At 37.0% G+C, this 20,798-nt stretch overlaps 1 protein-coding gene and 1 pseudogene across 4 annotated transcripts in view; both read left to right on the top strand.

Moving 5' to 3' along the window:
* The window catches only part of LOC143643909 (uncharacterized), a 53,922-nt pseudogene extending 33,708 nt beyond the window's left edge, over positions 1 to 20,214 (top strand).
* Positions 1 to 20,798, top strand: part of FCHSD2 (FCH and double SH3 domains 2) — a 456,625-nt gene that overhangs the window by 188,696 nt on the left and 247,131 nt on the right. The window lies entirely within an intron of this gene.

Consider the following 20,798-nt stretch of genomic DNA (forward strand, 5'->3'; position numbering starts at 1 on the left):
AGTTTGTATGCTGGCTTTAATTGCTTCAGTTTTTCAGTCCCTGGGGCTTGAGTTTCTTGAAGGAAGAATTCCACTTGAGCTAGGCCCCACCTATCTCTTGGGGAAGATACACCCTTTAGGGAATTAACTCTTTTCACCTGACTAGTTACTTAGTCTCTCAGAGAGGCTTAATTCTGCCCTTGCCTGGGGCACTGCTGGAGCTGGAGAAGGGTTACAGTTAGTTCTATTTGATGAGCTGTTAAGAGGGAGAGAAAAAGGAAAAAAAAAAAAAGGCCTTTTCAAAGCAGGACCCCTGCTCTTCTGGTTTGACAATCAAGAGCTGCTTAAGTTGGTATGTGGCTCTATGTATCTTCAGGCTCTATGTGCCGCCTTTTCTTGGGATCCAGTCCTTTTGCAGTGTTTTGTGTTGTCTGACTCAAAAGCCCTCTGTTTTTTATTTCCGCATCAGCTGTGCCCCTCTTAGCTGGAGCAAAAACTCCTAGTACCTTTAGCACTTACTCCAGGTTTCTCTGGGCTGGGAGGCTATTTTCAGTAGTCAGAATTTGTTAATTAATTCTGTAAGTGGAGCTTGGTTGAACTAAGCCCTTGGTGGTAGTAAAGTCTGTTTCCTTTGCCCTCTGGGGGCCAGCCTACAGTGCCTGTGGGGGAGGGGCACCAGCCTCCATGGCTTGGGGGCTTACAGTTATGTGTGGGGTCTTAACTGGTCCGCTTGATCCAGACTGGTGTACTCTGTGTGTCTGGTCTCTGATGTAGCCCCAGGAGTTCTTCTGTACAGTTTCTGGCTATTTACTAGCTGCTCTGGAGGACAAGCTAAATTCTGTACCTCAGTAATCTGCACTTAATGATTTTTGGCAAGGTCCCCAAGTCCATTCAACTGTAAGAAAAAGTTTCTTTAGTGGTTCTGGAAGAACTGGATATCCATATTCAAAAGTATTAAAAAGGACCCCTGTGTCGCACCCTGTAGAAAACTTATCTCAAAATGGATTAAAGACCTAAACATAAGAGCTAAAACTGTAAAACTCCTAGAATAAAATGTTGGGATGCATCTTCAAGACCTAGTGGTAGACAGTGGTTTCTTAGACCTTAGACCCAAAGTACAAGCTATGAAGGAAAAAATAGTTACGTGGGACCTCCTGAAAATTGAATACCTTGTGTTTCGTAGGACTTTGGCAAAAAGATAAAAAGGTAACATACTCAATGGGGGAAAATATTTGAAAACTACATATCTGATAAAGGTTTGATATCCAGAATATATAAAGAAATCCTACAACTCAACAATAAAAAGATAACCTATTTTTTAAATGTACAAAATACATGAATAGATAGTTTCCCAAAGAGGAAATACAAATGACTAAAAAGCACATGAAAAGATGTTCATCAACACTGGGATATTAGGGAAATGCAAATCAAACCCACAATCAGACATAAATTCACACCTACTTAGAATGGCCACTACTAAATAAACAGAAAACTACAAGTGTTGTAGACTGTGTGGAGAAATAGGAGCACTTAATTCACTGCTCGTTAGAATATAAAATGATGGCATCACTGTGAAAGACAATTTCCTAAAGAAGCTAATTATAGTTGCCCCCAAGATGCTGAAGTCAACCTGGACCAGTGACCTCATGCCCCTGGGCACAGCTTTGTAGCCAAAGTGCCTTTGGCCCATGCCCACCACAGCATCCAAGGTGCTCCTGTGCCAAGACCAGCCTCAACTTCCTTGAGGTGGTGAAGCTCAAGATCCAGGCCCTGTAGCAGTAGGCCGACGTGGCAGAGGAGAGCATGCAGGTCCTGCACGCAAGTGCAAGTGGCAGAAGAAATCTGAGGGTGACGTGGCAGCTCTTAACTGCTGCATCCAGCTCATGGAGGATGAGTTGGACAGAGCCCAAAAGCATCTGACTACAGCCCTGCAGAAGCTGGAGGAGGCCAAAAAGGAGAGCGATAAACGAATGATGGTGATAGAGAACCGGGCCATGAAGGATGAGGAAAAGATGGAGATCCAGGAGATGTAGCTCAAAGAGGCCAAGTACATTGCCAGGGAAGCCGTATGGGGAAGTAGGCCCAAAGGTGGTCGTTCTGGAGAGTGAGGTGGATATAGGCAACGAGCAGGCAAAGGTGTCTGAACTAAAATGTGGCGACCTGGAAGAGGAATTCAAGAATGGCACCAACAATCTTAAGTTGCTGGAGGCCTGGAGGCTGTCTCAGAGAAGTAGTCTGAAATGGAGGATAACTATGAAGAAGAGATCAGCTTCTCTTTGGCAGTCTGAAAGAAGCTGAGACCCATGCAGAATTCACAGAAAGAATGCTTGCAAAATTGGAAAAGACAATTGATGAACTGGAAGAAAAACTTGCCCAGGTCAAAGAAGAGAATGTGGGCTTACGTCCGACACTGGATCAGAAACTAAATGAACTTAAGTATACATAACCAAAATAGAAGTCTTGTTCAGACCTCTGTGTCTTTCTTCTCACTTGTAAGAAGTTTCTTTTGTTATTGCATTTTTCTCTTTGCTGGAAATTTTGAGCAAACCTATGAATCCATAACCAAATATTTTGTATCAGAGAAGCTGTGAGCCCCAGTTAAGTTTAATTCCTTCCTTTTTCCCCATGGCACTAGCTTTTTCAGCTCTATTTTTATCCTTATGTTGCATTTATTCCTTAGTCAGGGTATTTGGTTCCTGGGAAAATAGACAACCCCATTCTTTAAAAAATACAGATTCTAGTATCTGGTCATGGGTCAATTTAAAAAGCTGAAGAACAGAACCATTTGGGCCCACCTTTGGTCACTCTACAGGAGGCTTGGGAGCGTCACTTTAAAATGGGCGGGGATTTTCTATCCAGAGCAAGAAAGGAAAAAAAAAAAGAGACTATTGTGGAAAATCATAAACCACATGCAAATTAACCTAATCATCTTGGCTGTTGTCCACATTCCCCTATATGCTGCATATACCCTCTGAGTATCAGCATGGAATGCTTGGGAAACAGTCATAATCATAACCCACGTTTTCTGGATAGATCCTCAATATATTTCTTTCATTCTAAAGTTTGCCTCATGGGAACAAATGGCTTATTTCAGTAATTCCCCTTGGCTGTCTACTCTGTTCAATGAGGCCATCCACTCAGGAGGAATGAATATGGTGAAGTTCAAGTACAATTCAGGGCTGCTGTAACAAAGAAAATGCTAGCCATAAAAAAAATGGGCAAAAAAGATTTCTATTTTTTTAATTAACAAATACCAGGCATAAGTGGCATCTCTGGCAGTAGGGCTGAAATGAAAAAGTAGCTAACTCAACTTTATCTCCATACTTCAGGGAATGGTAAATTGAAGATTTTAAATTTAGTGCTATAATTACGTCTTCAGGACCAAGTGAGTAAAAGACCAAGAAACTCTTGATTAAACCGGATTTGGAGCATTTTGTAGACAGAACTGCACAGTTTAGCTGTGTTATAGTTCTGCTTTCTCAGCTAATGTCTCCGACCTGAAGCATTAATGTTCCCCAGAAGTGTGGGGGCCAACTGAAGTTTACAATTCTGGCTAAAAAGTCACCCTGCTTCTAGTTTATCCAAATCCCCTCCCCCTCACTCCCATTTATAAAGCATCACACTAACAAATTCAGCAACATTGAATAAAACCCGCACTTTTCTTGCAACTATAATATGTACAGTTTGGCCAAATAATTTTTTACATAAACTAAAAAAAATTAAGCTAGGTATAGAACTGCCATGTAATCTGGCAGTCCTGCTATTAGGTGTATACCAAAATGATCTGAAAGCAGGGACGTGAACAGAGGTTTGCACATCAGTGTTCATAGTGGCATTACCCTTATTGCCAGAAGAAAGAAGCAACCCAAACAAAATGTAGTTTGTACATACTATGGCCAGTTTGTTTGTTTTTTGTTTGTTTGCTTTTCACATGGGCTGGCACCAGGAAATGAACCCAGGTCTCCGGCATGGCAGGCGAGAATTTTGCCACTGAACCACTGTCGCACCACCCCCAGTTGGTTTTTGATGAACTGCCAAGTCCACTCAATTGGGAAATAGAAGTCAGTTCAACAAAACCTTGTATCTGATGCTCCTTTTATCTACCTTATCAACAAGCAAGTAAAACATATGGATTAAAAATAAATAAATAATAGGGGGAACAAATGTTAAAATAAATTTAGTAGATTGAAATGCTAGTGATCAATGAAAGGGAGGGGTAAGGGGTATGGTATGTATGAATTCTTTTCTGTTTTCTTTTTATTTTTTTCTGAATTGATGAAAATGTTCTAAGAAATGATCGTGATGATGAGTATACAACTATGTGATGATATTGTGAGTTATTGATTGTATATCAAGAATGGAATGGTCATATGATAAGAATGTTTGTGTTTGTATGTTGTTATGTTTAATAAATACTTTTTTTTAGTCTGTTCAACAAATGGCACTGGCAAAACTGGTTCTCCATTTGCCAAAGAGAAAAAACCCTATTCACACCATATACAAAAATCAACTCAAAATGGGTCAAAGACCATCATAAGAGCCAGAAGTTTTAAACTCCTAGAAAAAAAAGTAGGGAAACATCTCCAGGTCCTTGTTTTAGACAACTGTTTCTTAGACTGTACACCCAAAGCACAAACAACAAAGGAAAAAAATAGATAAATGGAAATGCATCAGAATGAAAAATTTCTGTGCCTCAAAGAACTTCATCATGAAAGTAAAATGGCAACCTGCAGAATGGGATGAAATATTTGGAAACCACATAACCAATAAGGGTTTAAGATCCAGAATATGTAAAGAAATCCCTTAACCTAATAACAGAAAGAGAAACAGCCCCATTAAATAATGGGAAAAAAACTTGAATAGATATCTCTCCAGAGAAGATATTCAGATGGCCAGAAAACACCTGAAAATATCCCAAAATCATTAGCCATCAAGGAAATATAAATCAAAACCACAATAAGATACCATTCCCACCTACTGGAGTGACTACTATTAAAATAACAGAGTTGGAGAAGATGCGGAGAAATAAGAACACTCAGTCATTGCTATTGGAGCCACTCTGGAAGACACTTTGGCAATTCCTCAGAAAGTATATAATTACTATAGGACCCTACAGTTCAATTAGGTGTATATCCATAATAGGTATATACCCCAAAGAATTGAAAGTAGGGACTTGAACAGATATTTTCACACTGATGTTTATAACAACATTATTCACAGTTGCCAAAAAGGGGAAGCGACTCAAGTGTCCATCAACTGAAAAATGAATAAACAAAATGTGGTATATACATACAATGAAATATTATTTAGCTGTGAAAAGAAATGAAGTTCTGGTATGAAACAACATGGTTGAACTTTGAAGAGATCATGCTGAGTGAAATAAGCCAGACACAAAAGGATAATTATTGAATGATCTCACTAATATGAAAAATTAGAATAAGCAAACTCAAAGAGTCAGAATCTAGAATATAGGTTATCAGGGGATGAGGTGGGGATAGAGAGCAGGAAATTAAGACTTGAAATGTGCAGAGTTCCTATTTGGAATGATGGAAATGTTTTGATGATGGATGGTGGTAATAATGACACAAAATTGGAACTGTAATTAGTAACACTGAACTTTGTGTCTGAATATTGTTAAAAGGGGAAATGTTGCATTGTATATATGGTAATAGAATAAAAATTTTTAAAAATCCATGGAATTTCAATACCCCAGACTGAACCCTAAATTAAACCATAACTATAGTTAATAAGAAAATTATAATAATGTGCTTTCATTGCTTGTAACAAATGTTTCCTATTAATGTAAGATATAAGTAATCAGGTGGTGTATAGGAATCTTATATTTTATGCATGATTATTCTATAAACCCACTTCTCTAATAAAGAAAAAAAAAAAGGGCACAGCCAAGTCAAGTGGAGTTTGTCTCTGGAGCTTACCACCAGAACCTGTTTTCATAGAGCTTCTCCCTTTAGGCTCAGTTGTGTTAGTGCTGACTTTATGAGAATACCAATGTGGGTATTCTCCTGTAAATTTAATCTACTCAATGTAGGAAACAATCATAGCCTGAGTCCTCCACAGAGAGTTGTTCAAAATCCCTTAGTGGCTGGAAATTGTTCTGTAAACCCACAACTTCTCTAATAAAAAAGAAAAAAAAAGATGTTGCTAGAATAGAAATTAAAATTAAAAAACGAAGGACTATCCAACATAAATAGGAACTATGGGCTATAGTTAATATAAACTTATATTAGTTTATATTAATAATAATTCTTTAATCAATTGTAACAATGTTTCCTGACTTATACAAAGTGTTAATGATGGGGGTAATAGGTAAATGGGAGCTCTGTATTTTCTGCATGATTTTTCTAAAAACCTGTAACTTCTCTAATTAAAAGAAAAATATTTTAAAAAGTCAATAGATCTTGTTTTTTCTTTCATAATTAAATAAAATTTATTTTTAGTCAGAGGGAGAAGGGTAAAATATGACTTCAATTTATTAATACATGTAATGTAATTGATATTTAATCTCATCGTGAAATTAATAGAAAGTAAAGAGAATTTGTTATGTAATTTAAAATAAAACTAGCTTTTTCACCTTAAATAAAAGTATATATCACACAAAATGATGACAAATATTTCAAAACTTAAGGGTGGTGCCAGGGTTCCCTATTGCTATTAAATAGTTTAATAGTAATGCTAATCATTATATGATTTATATCAGTTTGAGAAGTATTAACTTTTACAGTAGACTTGTTAATATTTAAAAGATCATTTGCATAATGGCAATTTCATGACAAAAGGAATAGTTTTCTAGGATTAAGTAGTCATTTGGTGGCAAACCTTCAGTAAAATATAAGTGTTAGTTTCTCTCAAGCTGGGGTTAAGACTGGATACAGATTAACCTGTGCCAGAGATATGGAGCACAGTTCTGCTCAGCTTGCTGTGGTAACCCGGCCAAAGGTTAAACCATCAGTCCCATTTCCCAGTGTCTACTCAATAGTGGCTTTCTTTGTGTTGCTTCACTTTTTAGAGCGATACAGCAAATGTTATTGAGAGGTAAAAACAAAGCCAGTCTTATATCAAACAGTGATGGCTTTTCAAAAAGCTGGAACTGGATGTTATTGGATGTTCCAAAGAGTATACTGATAATACACCTTTATGGAAGCTACTGCTCAAGAGTGGATTGTATTGGAAATCAAGTCAACATTATATATCAGTGATGCTCAGGTGAATATAAATAAAAATTACATTTACTGAACCAGTTTTAGAGAGTAATGCTGGGGGTTTGGGAGTGACTTTTTTTTTTAATTCAAAACATAATTTTATTCTACTCAGGAAATTAATTGGGGTGGATTTTGTTTGCTATATAAATTTTATTTTTTATTCATCAGATATACCTTAAAGCGTAAAGTAAAAGATAAAACATTTTATTTATGTATAGAATGTTTTCAGAGGCATGAAATGTTTTTTAGGACTCTTCCTATAATGGCCAGGGAGTATTTTTTGAGCATCCATGCAGATTAGATCTTGAACAGCTGCATGGAGTACACAGAAGTCATGATTCCTGCCTCTCTGAATTAACTTGAATGAAGTCTTTCATCTAAAGACCGCACTATTTGTCTATTTAATGAATCCCTCATCTCATCTCTAAGGGGCTAATTCAGTTTAATACACTTCTATTTTGTAGTTTAGTGCTCTAGAAATTGCTATTGTAAGTTATAACACATAATATTAAGTTAAGGTCATTTCAGAATATTTTTGTGAGATAAAACACTCACTAATGTCTTTTGAAGAAACAATTATAATTTAGTATTCTAATTCAAACTTAAGTAGTTGTGAACTGTTTAATCTTAAGTAAATTATTTATGTTTTCAGTGTCTAGTTTCTTGGTGGCTGTGACAATGCAAGACAAATTCATGGAAGTGCTCGTTTATTTTTCTATGTGAATTGAGTGTCTTCCTGCCTTCTCTCTTAGTCTCGCTCATCATCTGAGGCACATATAATATACCATGTTCTGTATGAAATATTCTGCAACCACTTTAACAGTAATCAAGCTGAAAAGTTGCTGTCATATCAGTTAGATATAATTTGTTAAGAAAATAACAAATGATCTCATTTTTTTTTCATAGTACCTACTTTGCCACTCATTTGGCAATTAGCCTTATGTTACCTGTGATTTTATGCTGCATACTTATTTGTCTCCACAGATTGAGTTCTTTGATTTCAAATGAACTTATTTGAGCTTTCAAAAAAAAGTAATTTCAGTTACTTATAAGTATAGAATAAACTTCTGTTTTTACCTTTGCTTTGGCATATCCAGATGTGGCCTCTTCCGGTAATGTGGATGGCCATATTTGACTGCAATTTTACGAAGAAACTTAATATATTAAAACCATAGAAGAGTCATCAATCATAAATTTAGAAATCTGGTAGTTTTTTTCTTTGAGGATATAGAAATTAGGAACCAGAGAAATTGTGATCCAAACATTTCTCTCTCAGACTGATAAAAACACAGAAGGATTTTGGGCATTTTAATTAGAAATAGGTGACATTTATTCATTCAATCAATGGAAATTATTCACATCAACTAAATGTCAGGCTTTTTGCTATGTATAACCCAGGGATACAGTGATTAAAAAAAAAAAGAGGGAGAGAGAGAGGAGGAGGATTGTAGGAAGATGGTGGGAATCAGAAGCTCCAGGAATCAGTCCTCCACCAAAACAATGATTGAACTGGAAGAAATGTCTGAATCAACTACTTTGAAACCCCACAGTCTCGGGGAGAACTGTGCAGTGTCCAAAGAAAAGCTGTAGAAAGAGGCTGGTACATTTTAGTAAATACCAGTAAATTTCAACTTCCCTATGGTGACTACCATCTACCACCTCCCAGCCTTTTGGCAGCCTGCAATGGGACTGCAGCCTGGGTTCCTGGTATGACTTGCTGGTGCCATGGTGGATAATAAAGACCTAGTTTTTCAAACTCTGGTGTGGGTATTCTGATCACTTATCATTGCTTTTGATCCACCCTCCTCAGGCAAAAGCAGCAGAGGAAACTTAAAGTCAGAATCCTTCTCAAAACTAGAAAAGAAGTTAAAAGGCAAGAGCCTAAGCCATAGTGGAAGTTCTTGGTAGCCTTACTGGCCCCTCCCACAGCTCCTTCCTAATGTGGGATTCAGCCAACCCATGCTCCAATTGTAGGTTCCTGGCCATGTTTAAAGGGTGCAGAGTAATTCCTTTGTGCATACTGGGGTGCCTCTGTATCAATGTCAGTCTATCAGGTGGAAGTCTGAAAGATGGAGCTGAAAAACTTGTCTTTTGTTTGCTCTCCCAGAGTTTATCCTGGGATCATAGAAGCAGCTAGCAGACTCAAGTTGGACTTGGAGTAGTGTGGGAAACAGTTGGGTTGATTACCTGCATTGAATCACACAGTGGAGCACCCAAGATGTATATTAGAATTCCAGTGAACTGTGAATAAGGAAATTCCTAGAGTTGCAAGTGAGCACAGGCCCAGGAAGGGAAGAAGGCTCGATGGCACCATACAGCCTCGTATAAGACAGCAGGGATGTTGTTCTTTGTATTCACTTGGGCTGATCATCTTGATGGGAAGTCTAGGACCTGAAGGAGATCAAAAGCCAAAGTAGCAGAGCCAATTTGTGAAGACTGTGAAAGATGCTTTTTTCTTTGGATGTTTTTCTTTCTTTTGGTGAGCTCCTGGCACACAAGAAAATCTGTGGCATATCACTAGCTGTATACAAATGTAATTAACAGACCACTTTAGGACTAAATACCAGAGTTAAGATTCTAAAATATTGAAATGTACAGCATGTAAGAAAAGATTATAAGACAAACAAAGGGATAGCATATGATGGTGCATCTAAATGAATAAGATAAAAATTCAGTAATCGACACTGCCAAGCTCTGAGAAACTGCTGACCTTCACAGCCGGGTCACATCTGCCACCAATCCATGAAGGCATAATGCTGACCTGCTGCCATAGCTCTACACATGCACACAAAGGGCCCCATGGCTTAGACCGGTGCACACCAGGGTTACGGCCCCCAGACTGGTGCAACCGCACAGCTACATCCTCCCTGACTTCTGGGTGCCCACGTACACAAGCATCACAGTAACATCCCCAACCTGTGCCTATACCTGCCCTAAAACAAATCAAAACACAGAGTACGCCAGCCGTACCCTGCTCCCTGGTGTACAACCATCCCGCAAACACAAGTCATTAGACTACTGAAAGAAATCAACTCCCAAAGTAAATCAAACAAGATATTTACATGCCACAAACATAGCAGAAGATCACTAACCATATCACAATGCAGACAGCCCTGCCTAAAGACCAAATAAAACTAAGAGGAGACACAGACATTGGAACAACTAATCAAAGATGTTCATACAACTCTACTTAATAAAATAAGTGGGATAGCAAATGACCTAAAGGAGATCAAGAAGACAGTAGAAGAGCATAAAAAGGAATTTGAAAGAATAAATAGAAAAATAGCAGCTATCACAGAGATTAAAGACTCTGTTGACCAAATAAAAAACATAGTAGAGGCACACAACACCAGATTTGAAGGGACAGAAGAAAGAATAAGTGATATAGAGGACAGGATAACGGCTTTGAAGACTCAAAACAGCAAATGGCAAAAAAAGATGCAAAAAATTGAATTGGATCTCAGGGAAATGAAAGACAAAACAAAGCTCACAAATATAAGAATCATTGATGTCCCAGAAGGAGAAGAGAGGAGTAAAGGGCTAGGAAGAGTAGTTGAGGATATAATGGGGGAAAACTTCCCAACCCTCATAAAGGATATAAATATACAAGTCAAAGAAGCCCATTGAACTCCAAACAGAATAAATCCAAATAGGCCTTCCTCAAGGCACATACTAACTAGTCCATCAAATGTTGAAGAGAAGCAGAAAATCCTGAAAGTGGCAAGAGAAAAGCAATCTACTACATACAAGGGAAACCAAATAAGACTGAGTTCAGACTACTCAACTAGCACCCTGGAGGCAAGAAGACAGTGGTATGATATATTCAAGATCCTGAAAGAGAAAGACTTCCAGCCAGAAATTCTGTATCCAAGTTCCCCTTCAAAATTGAAGGAGAATGGTGCATGGGTAGTTAAGTGGTTAGAATGCCTGCTGTCCATGCAGGAGACCCGGGTTCACTCCCAGACCATGCACCGCCCCCCCCAAAAAAAATTGAGGGACAGATTAAAGTTTTCACAGACAAAGAAGTCCTGAAAGACTTTGTCAACAAGAGACTGGCCCTACAAGAAATACTAAAAGGAGTTCTGCCGGTTGAATAAAAAGAAAGGAGAGAGAGAGAGGTCTGGAGGAGGGCAAAGAATTGAAGTGTACCACTAAGGGTAATTTAAAGAATGCAAAGAGAAAGACGGAAAAGAATATATAGATCTGACTAATAAAATTTAAAATATGAGATGGTGGATTCAAGAAATGCCTTTTCAGTAATAACTTTGAACGTTAACAGACTAAACTTACCAATTAAAAGTACTCTATAGCACTTATTCTTTCTTCTTTCCCTTCAAATGTGGTGTTGTGTGCCTCTAGTATGTTTTTTATTTGGTCAACAGAGTCATTAATCTCTGTGAGAGCCACTATTTTTCTATTTATTCTTTCAAATTTCTCCTTATGCTCTTCTACAGACAAGCAGAATGGATTAAGAAACATAATCCAACTATATGCTGCTTACAAGAAACTTATCTTAAACACAAGGATACAAATAGATTGTAAGTGAAAGGATAGAAAAAGATTTTCCACTCAAGTTATAAACAAAAGAAAGCAGGAGTAGCTATACTAATATCAGACAAAATAGACTTTGAATGTAAAGACATCATAAGAGACAAAGAAGGACACTACATACTAATTAAAGGGTCAATTCACCAAGAAGATATAGCAGTCATAAATGTTTATGTTCCCAATCAAGGAGCTCCAAAGTACATGAGACAGACATTGGGAAAACTGCAGGGAGCGAAAGATGTTTCAGCAATAATAGTAGGAGACTTCAATACATCACTCTCCTCTATAGATAAAACAACCAGACAGAAGATCGATGGGGAAATAGAGGTGTTAAATAACTTGATAAATGAATTAGACCTAACAGATATATATATAGGTCATTGTACCCCAAACCACAAGGATATACAATCTTCTCTAGTGTGGAACATTCTCCCAGAATCATCATATGCTAGGGCGCAAAGCAGGTCTTTATAAACTTAAAAGTGTTGAAATTATTCAAACTACTTTCTCTGATCACTATGGGATGAAGCTGGATCTCAATCACCACCAAAGAATGAGAACATTCACAAATACATGGAAATTAAATAACACACTCTTAAGCAACCAGTGGGTCAAAGAAGAAATTGCTAGAGAAATCAGTAGGTATCTGGAGATGAAAGAAAATGAGAATACAACTTATCAGAACTTGTGGGATGTGTCAAAGGCTGTGCTGAGAGGGAAATTTATTGCCCTAAATGCATATATTAAAAAACAAGAAAGAGTAAAAATCAAGGAGTTAACAGCACACTTGGAGGAGCTTGAGAAAAAACAGCAAACTAACCCCAAAGCAAACAGAAGAAGAGAAATAACAAAGATTAAAGCAGAGATAAATGAATGGGAGGGAAAAAAAGAACAATAGAAAGACTCAATGAAATAAAATTTTAGTTCTTTGAGAAAAATCAATAAAATTGATGGGCCACTGGCAAGACTGACAAAGAAAAAAAGAGAGAGGATGCAAATAAACAAAATCAGAAATGAGAAGGGGTATGTTACAACAGACCCTGAAGAAATAAAAGAAATCCTAAGAGGATACTATGACCAACTATACCCCCAACAAACTAGACAACTTAGCTGAAATGGACAAATTCCTGGAGACACACAAACAAGCCACACTAACTCTGGAAGAAATAGAAGATCTCAACAAACCAATCACAAGTAAAGAGATTCAATCAGTTATCAAAAATCTTCCTACAAAGAAAAGTCCAGGGCCAGATGGCTTCACAGGGGAATTTTATCAAACATTCCAAAAAGAACTAACACCAGTCTTGCTCAAACTTTTCAAAAAAATTAAGGAAAAAGGAACTCTACCTAACTCATTTTATGAGGCTAATATAATTTTAATACCAAAACCAGGTAAGGATGCTATAGGAAAGGGAAACTACAGGCTGATCTCCTTAATGAACATAGATGCAAATCTCTCACTAAAATATTAGCAAATCGCACATTAAAAGAGTTATATACCATGACCAAGTGGGTTTTATACCAGGAATGCAAGGATGGTTCAACACAAGAAAGTCGATTAATGTGATACACCACATTAACAAATCGAAAGGGAAAAATATGATCATCTCGATTGATGCTGAAAAGGCATTCGACAAAATTCAGCATCCTTTTCTGATAAAAACACTCCAAAAGTTAGGAATCAAAGGTAATTACCGCCATTTAATAAAGGGAATATATGAAAAACCAATTGCCAGTATCGTACTTAATGCTGAGTCTGATAGCTTTCCTCCTAAGATCAGGAACAAGACAAGGATGCCCACTATAACCACTGTTATTCAGCATTGAGCTAGAAGTTCTAGCTAGAACAACCAGGCAGGACAAAGAAATAAAAGGCATCCAAATTGGAAAGGAAGAAGTAAAACTCTCATTATTTGCAGATGATATGATACTACACTTGGAAGATCCTGAGAAATCTACAACAAAGTTACTTGAGCTAATCAACAAATTCAGCAAGGTGGTTCAATATAAAATTAATGTGCAAAAATCAGTAACATTTCTATACACAAACAATGACCTAGCTGAGGATTCAGTTAAGAAAAAAATTCTATTTAAAATAGCAACTAAAAGAATGAAGTACTAAGGAATGAACTTAACTAGGAATGTAAAGGACTTGTACACACAACTACAGAACATTGCTAAAAGAAATTACAGGAGATCTAAATAGGTGGAAGGACATTCCCTGCTCATGGATTGGAAGGCTAAACATAGTTAAGATATCAGTTCTCCCCAAATTGATCTACAGATTTAACACAGTACCAATCAAAACTACAACAACGTACTTTGAAGATTTGGAAAAGCTAACTACCAAATTCATCCGGAAGGGAAAGAGACCCTGAACAGTTAAAGCATCCTAAAACAGAAGAATGGAGTGGGAAGATTAACACTCCCTGACTTTAAAACCTATTATAAAGCCACAGTGATGAAAACAGCATGGTATTGGTACAAAGATAGAAGCATTGACCGATGGAATCGAATTGAGATTGCAGACATAGACCACCAAATCTATGGTCAACTGATTTTTGACGAGGCCCCCAAATCCTCTGAAGTGGGACAAAATAGTCTTTTCAATAATTGGGCATGGAAGAACTGGTTATCAATAGCCAAAAGAATAAAGAAGGACCCCTATCTTACACCTAACATAAAAACTAGCTCAAAGTGGGTCAAATGCCTAAGTATAAGAACCATAAATCTTCTAGAAAAAAATGTAGGGAAACTTTTCAAGACCTAATAATAAGAGGTAGCTTCCTAAGCTTTACATCAAAATGCAGGCAACAGAAGGAAAAATAGATAAATGGGAACTCCTTAAAATCAAATGCTTCTGCACTTGAAAAAACTTTGTCAAAAAGTGAAGATGCAATGAACTCAATGGGAGAAAATATTTGGAAGTCACACAACGCCCGACAAAGGTTTGATTTCCTGTATATACAAAGAAATCATACAATTCAACAACAAAAGAACAAACAGCCCAATTGTAAAATGGGCTAAAGATATGAATAGGCATTTTTCTAAAGAGCAAATATAGATGGTGCAAAGGCACATAGAGAGATGCTCATTTTCACTGACTATAAGGGAAATACAGACTACAATGTGATACCACCTCACACCTATAAGAATGGCTGCTGTTAAACAGGAAACTATAAATGTTGGAAAGGATGTGGAGAAACTGGGACACTTATGCACTGCTGGTGGGAATGTATAATGGTGCAATCACTATGGAAAATTGTTTGGTGGTTCCTTAGGAAACTAAATATCAAGTTGCCATATAACCCAGCAATAGCACTACTTGGTATATATCCAGAAGAGCTGAAAGCAACGACACACACAGACATCTGCACACAGGAAAGCAACGACACACACAGACATCTGCACACGGATGTTCATAGCAGCATTATTCACAATCACCTAAAGATGGAAACAAACCAAATGCCCATCAACAGACGAGTGGATCAACAAAATGCAGTATTTACCTACAATGGAATATTATGTAGCAGTAAGACAAAATGGCGTCCTGAAGAACACGTCAGGATGGATAAGCCTTGAGGACATAATGCTGTGTGAAATTAACCAAACACAAAAGGATAGATACTATATGATTCCACTTTTATGAGCAGCATAAAGGTATAAGCAGAAGCTTATAATACAGAATATGGGGGACTTAGAGATACCTAGATGCTAAAGGTGGGTGAACCGATAGCTAATGAGGTTGAACTCCAATGTGAGGGAATAGATAGGAGTGAAGGTGATTTTCTGGTGAGTCTATAAGTAATATTACCATATTGAAGATGAATAGGATTGAAAGGGGTTGTATAGATCTACATGTCCCACTGATTAACACTAGAAATATGAATTAGTTCTCAAAAGAATTACTTCAAAGATATGATGCTTGTACAAACAGTGTTTAAGTCCAGGGTACAGGGGGAAAACTGCTATTGCATATTAAGAGCTATGTTCAAAAGAAAACCATCAGCAGTATCACAGCAACAGCACAGGTAAATAATGGGGTGAGGGACAAGAGTTAAGAGGAGGTTTAGATTTCTTATTTGACAAGGGTGTGTTTATTGGTTTTCTTTCTCTTGGGAACAATGAAATTATCTAAAATTGAGAATTTTGATGGATGGTGGACTTTGGGCCCTCTACATGATGCCTGATGAATGCAGGTGGTTGAAGGATACACTGACAGAGAAGTAGATTGGCAAATGATGGTGTATCCTTATGAATGAAGGTTGTGCTGGTACAAAAAGGAATAATGTCGTGAGGCATGTAATGATGTGAATGAATATGTGGAACATTTGGTGAGACAAAATAAGCCAGAAACAAAAAAACAACAATGATATGGTTACCTTTAGAAAACGCGTATAAGAAAACAGCGGCCTAGATTGTAACCTTTTAGAGCAGACACATTGTGTCTGGAGTGGTGATTATTATTTCTGAATTTTGAGAGGTTGTTATATATATATAAAACGTGAAATGTAGAGATAAGAATGAAGCTGCACATGCTGGGGCTAAAGTAATTCAGAACATAGGGGAAAGGAAGACAGTGTCTATATTTTAGAACTGCACATACTCATCGAGACCAATGGTAGAAAGGTTTATTTGGTCTGGAACTGAAATTTTCTGTAGTGTATAATCTAATTCAACCTATCTGTATAGCTCATTTGAGCAGCTGAAACACAGGGAGTACAGAATAAGAAGAGGTTCTTTAATCCCATATTGATTATTGTAATGCCTGGATACATCCTAGAATATATTCAGCAGATAATCAAAAAGTATTAGCAAAGTCCCCTGAGAAATGGGAGCAAAATAAGAAACTGTTAACCTTACTACCATCAGGGAATCCCCTGATACTTTGTCACATTTTAGGGATACCCAAATCAATAGTCCATGCTCTCGATTATGAGACTTACTCATGTGAAGCTTATGTAGGTAGCGGAGAAGCTTAGACTACCTATAGGCATGCCTAAGAGTTAGTTCTGGAGGACCTCTTTTGTTGCTCAGATGTGACCTCAGTCCCTCTAAGCCTGACTCTGCAAGTGAAATCATTGCCCCCCCCCCTCTATGTGGGCCCTGACATTCAGACATGAAAGTCTCCCTGGTGATGTGGAGAAGACTTCCGGAGATGAATCCAGACCTGGCACTGTGGGATCAACAATTCCATCCTGACCAAAACAGGGAAAAGAAGTGCAATCAATAAAGTATCAGTGGCAGAGAGAGTTCAGATAGAGTAGAGAGGCTGCTCTGGAGGTTGGTCTTACACAGCTTCAGGTAGACCTTACTACCTATCAAAGCCTGCCAAGCCCCAACCAGGACCATTCCAGCCAATCCTAAAGAACATCTAGGGCAATATATAAAATTGCACAAGGGTTCTATGCACTAGAGTAACTTTCCAGAAACCTACAACCTCCAGATGGGTCCTTGGTCCAAATAAGTCCTGAAACCTAGCTCAGCCTCTCCAGAACATCAGGTAGTTCCATCTCCCTACCCCAATATTAGTGACAGACCCTTCCAATATAAAAATTTAGAATTGCTATAGCACAAACACCCATAAAGAGAGGTATGGAAAGATCAAAGGTGATGGTAGAGTTATACACAGAAGACAGGCTTTAATAAATGAATACGAATGCTAAATCGTTAAATATCTTTTTTAGTCTCCAGTATTTTAGAGCTGCTAGAAATAAAAGCCTTAAATTGTGAAATTGTAACCCATGTCAAACTCTGAAATACATTCTACAACTAACCGTGGTGTTGTGCTTTGAAATTTATAGCTTTTTTGTGTATATGTTATTTTCTACAAAAAGAGAAGGAAAAAAGTCAATTGTGATGATGAAAAAATATTTAAGCCCTCTAACCTCCTATATCCTGGAGCAGCTAGAAGGACAAATATGAGAGGATTTTATGGTAGCCCATGACAGATTCTGGAATCTGTCCTGTAACTACTTGTTGAAGAGTGCTTTGAAAAGTGTTGCTTTTTTATTGCTTTGCTTTGTATATATGTTATACTCTACAATAAAAAAGGTTAAAATTTCAAAAAAAAAAATCAGAATCTCAGGATTTGCAACTTTGACTCAAGGAATGCGGCACTCTCAGAATCCAAGGGGCACAGAGTATTGCCCCAGAAAGCTAACCTCAGCATCTTACATAACAGAACAGAACAAGGAAGTGACTTGTCCGTGGTTACACAGCTGATGTGTGACAGGACTCCCATCTCCAGCCCTTGCCTCTTCCATCTATTCAAGGGTAAAAGAAAAAAAATTCGGAAGAGGACCAGATATTGTACACACTCCCCAAAGACTTAAAAAACGATTTTAAATGTGATTCAGGAAGACAAATGAAAACACAGAGGAAGAACTAAAGTAAAGGAGGAAGAGAATGAATGAACAATATGGGAATCTCTTTGAGATTACCAGTTGGAACCAAACAGAAATACCGAAGTTGAAGAACACAATACTGAAATGCAAAATTCCCTAGGAGTCTTAATAGCAGATTTGAGCTGGCAGAATAAAGAATCAATGATCTGGAAAATAAGATAATTGTAATGATTCAGACTGAGGAGCAGGAAGAAAAAAGAATTAACAAAATGAGTGAACAGAGCATAAGAGACCTGTGGGATACCACAAAAGTTACCAGTGTACATATTATGGGAGTCCTAGAAGGAGAAGAAAAGAGAAGGAGAAGAACAGAAATGAAAGGAGAAGAAACAATATTCAAGGAAATGATGGCCGAAAATGTCCCCAATTTAACAAAATCGTGAATATGTACATTCATGAATCCTAACAAATGCCGAAGAATATAAACTCAAAGACAGCTACATAAACAAGACAAAATAAAGTTTCAGTGGCTGAGAGATTTCAAACAAAGTCAAGAGGTTATCCTGGAGGTTATTCTAAAGCATTATGTAGATTTCCATTTTTGGTTTATGGTGTATTGGAGTGGCTAGAGGAAAGTACCTGAAATTGTTGAGCTATGTTTTAGTAGCCTTGATTCTTGAAGATGATCGTATATCAATACAGCTTTTACAATGGGACTGTGTGATTATGAAAACCTTGTGTCCGGTGCTCCTTTTGTCCAGGGTATGAACAGATGAGTAAAAAATATGGATAAGCAATAAACAAATAATAAGGGGGTAAAGGGTAAAATAAGTTGGGTGGATTGAAATACTAGTAGTCAGTGAGACAGAGGGGTAAGAGATATGGGATGTATGAGATTTTTTCTATTTTATTTTTATTTTTTTTTCTGGAGTGATGCAAATGCTCTAAAAATGATCATGGTGAAGAATATACAACTATATGATGATATTATGAGTTATTGATTATACACCATGTATGACCTGTATATATGTGAAGATTTGTCAATAAAATGTCAAGAGGAGACATTTTAGGTTATATATATGTTACTAAAATAAAATCTAACAAAATAAAGAAACTGTACAACACAGTGAGCCCTAATGTAAACCATTGGTTATAGTTAATACAATATAATAATATTCTTTCATCAGTTGTAACAAATATATTACACTAATGGAAGGTGTTATTAATAAGGGATTATATGGGGATCTGTAATTGCTGCATAATTTCTCTGTAAATCTACAACTTCTCTAATTTTTTTGTTAAAAAGATAGACAAGCCCACTTGATTGAGCTTACAGTCATGAAACAAAAAAAATCAACCAGTAACAATTTAATAAGGACTTTTAATAAATAGGGTGGAAAGAGAGTATTTGTGTGGGAAGCTGCTTTGTATATAGTGATTAGAAAAGGCCTTTCCAAGAATGATGTGAACTGAGTCCTGAAGGATGAAGAAGTGCCTAGATTGTTGTCTCGAAATATGGCTTCTCTCTAAAAAGGATCAGGATGCCTTGGAGAATAGCTTTTCCAGGTCTGAGAGAGGAATTGTAAAAGAATGTAAAGACACTGTGAGGCTTTTGGGTTCACGATATGGGAGCTAACTTGAAGAGGCTTTTACACATCACACATGTAATAATTTTTAAATTTGTTATTGCTAAATATTATTTATTATTATTATACGATACATACATGTAATAATTTGAGCATCAAATGAAGAATGACTAAAATTAATTGAAACATCCGGTATTTAAAATCTATGAGTTCATAGTATTACTGTAAAAATTCTTCACTGCTCACCTTTAGACTAGTAGAGAAAACTGGACAATAAAGGGAATGAATCAAGTACTTGTACTGCCTTTTCTCTAAGAACTGTACCTCAGAGTAACCAAAAAGTTCAGGAGAGAGTTCTTTTTAGTGCAGAAGAAATTATAAAACTGTTATATTAACCTTTTTTAGTGCTTCATGAAATGAGAAATCTAGGCAATGAAACTTTTCACATTTTCCTAAATATGCTTCTGTGTATTTTGCCAATTAAAAAAATCAGTTTAAGGTGCATGGGTAGTTGAGTGGTTAGAATGCCCACCTTTCATGTGGGAAACCCGGGTTCAATTCCCAGACAAAGCGCAAAAAAAAAAAATCAGTTTAAAAGACGGGTGGGGTGGACAACCAGCAGGTAGAACTAGGGGTGGTTGGCAGATATTTCATGCAATGGGAACAGTGTGAACAAGAGGCAAAAATGAAAAAACAGCAGACATATTTGGGGAGGACTCAGTAGTTGTGTTACCCAAAAGTACAGAGTATGCAAATGGAAGTGTTGTGAATAAATAGCTGCATATAATTTCTCAGAAAACATAGCATGTGTGGAAATAATGAAATCAAACTGTAGTTGTAATTAGGGGTATCTTGAAATACAAAAGAGCCACTCTACAGTTTCTGCTATCCTTTGGATATATATATATATTGGAGATAATATATATCTCCAAGGATATATATTAACTGAAATATAAAGTTAAATAGAGCATTTAACAATGGATTTAATTTAGCCAAATTTGATTTGGCAGCACCATAGTTGAAATGTACTGTATGTAGAGTGAAGCATTCCTTTTACTTGAGCAGTCTCTGCTTAAAGCAGTTAGTCAGTTAATATGATTGTTCTTCATTTCAACATT

The sequence above is a fragment of the Tamandua tetradactyla genome, chromosome 8, assembly GCF_023851605.1.
Source record: "Tamandua tetradactyla isolate mTamTet1 chromosome 8, mTamTet1.pri, whole genome shotgun sequence".
Lineage (NCBI taxonomy): Eukaryota > Metazoa > Chordata > Mammalia > Pilosa > Myrmecophagidae > Tamandua > Tamandua tetradactyla.